General features: G+C 46.9%; 1 pseudogene; it reads left to right on the plus strand.

Moving 5' to 3' along the window:
- The first annotated feature begins 376 nt into the window (after positions 1-376).
- LOC128171924 (3'-5' ssDNA/RNA exonuclease TatD-like) lies at positions 377-1,423 on the plus strand (annotated as a pseudogene).
- The last annotated feature ends 498 nt before the right edge of the window (positions 1,424-1,921 follow it).

Genomic DNA, 1,921 nt, shown 5'->3' on the forward strand with positions numbered 1-1,921 from the left:
ATGCTCTGACACACATTCAACACACACCGGGAAGTACCACTGTACGATCAGTAACACAGGCCTCCACAGGCACGTTAAGCGTCAGGTGTTGCGTAGCCACTTGTAGTGGTTCTGGACTGGTAGCCTCTCCTGTTGGGAATGCAGACAGCTTGAAGGATCAGTCCTAAGCCTGACCGTTAAACATACAATGGCCCACAAGAGAGAACAGCGTTCCTTTGATGATAACAGCTTGCATGAATGGTGCCAGCTGTTTAAAGGATCCCTACATTTGTTGAGAGAGTGGTTTGGGACCGAGGACTTTGATGAGTTGCTTCATATATTGTCCGTCTACCATAGTGGTGCTTTAATAGAGTTCACAGTTGCAAAATAACAACTAATGAGGTTCTACTCTGCCCATTATAGCATTGCCAGGCCTGCACAGTTCAGCGTCTCCCCAATGAACCATATTGCATGCGTGCTCCACTGGCAAGTTATTTCCACCGTGTTGAGAGCCCAGACAGTAGAACGCTAAGTGGCTTTCCAGAGCCATCAGTGCCGCCTGCTGACCAGTGGAATGACAATAGACGAACCATTGCCATGCTGGTAGATAGCCACTTTCACCTAGACAAAGTGCTTGGGCGTTCAGGCTACACCAACTGGGACGATCTTCAGAGAGACCTACAAGGCAGAGAGCACCTGGAGCTGGTGGTGGCCAATTACGTATTTCCTCAGGATTGGGGCAAATGGGATAGACAAATAGGATCCTCGCGTAACCTAAAGGTTTCCTGTGGGCTTTATCCTCACGTGGTGTGTGATGCACCGTCCGAAATATTGGACAAGCTTGGCGTCCTTGCTAGCTTACCACAATGCTATGCAATTGGAGAGGCGGGGGTAGACCTGAATAAAAAGTGCCACTGCAATCCCTCTGGTGATCCTCTCGAATGTCAGCACACTCGACTGAGGAAAAAGCTAGATTTCCTGTCCGAGGCCCTCCAGATTGCAAGGAGTATGGGCAAGCCAGTGATATTGCATTGTCAAGATGACGGTTCCGAAGAGGCAGCCGCACTCCACCATCCAGATGATTGACAGGTCGGATCATGTTTTCCATCGCCACTGTTTCACTGGCGAGGCCCAAGAGCTGCGTCAGTGGCAGAAGAAGCTGCCACATGCCAAATTTGGAGTAACAATGAAGTCAATCCAAGACCCAAGGACGGTAGCGCTAATTCCACCAGAGTGGCTTCACCTGGAGACTAGTGCTCCGTATTTGCCCCCTGCTCCTGGATGTCGCCTCAACCATCCATGGAATATTTTGTCCCTGGCCAAACAAGTTGCCTTCATCAGGAACACTCCACCCTCACTTCTTCTCAAGGTGGCTAACGCTAATGCCATGGACATCTACGGATGCCCCTAAACCCGTCATCCTGTAGATGGTCTACAATACTGATAAACTCTCTATATACCTTTTTTGTTGCGTTTTCATATGTGCTTAGGAAAAGTATATATAACAGCAATATTTTTGGTGATGTGATCTGAGCCAGTTATATAGCCTTTACTATTTTTCGGTTTTTTTTCTCTTCGTTCCTTACACCACATACTGCTCCAGTACTATTGAAATTGATTTTTTTTTTACTGTGTAGGGATTTTATCTCTCACAGAACTTCATTCTTATCACACCGAGTACTGCAGAAGTAAAGCATTCAAATGCCACTTATCTAAAGCATTACTGGACATAATTTTTGGGAGGGGGTGGCTTTTTCTAATTTATAATTATTAAATTCGCCAATGGATATCATCGGCTCTACAAGAAGGGGAGGAGTGTGGTACCACAGCCCGACGCATCCGTGTACGACCTATCTAATGTAATTCTCTCCCCTGACCTCCATCTTGCCAGACGTGTGCTGCTACATATCATGTAACTTAGCCTATATCTGGAGGGATTTGT

Source organism: Crassostrea angulata, chromosome 2, assembly GCF_025612915.1.
Source record: "Crassostrea angulata isolate pt1a10 chromosome 2, ASM2561291v2, whole genome shotgun sequence".
Taxonomy (NCBI): Eukaryota; Metazoa; Mollusca; class Bivalvia; order Ostreida; family Ostreidae; genus Magallana; species Magallana angulata.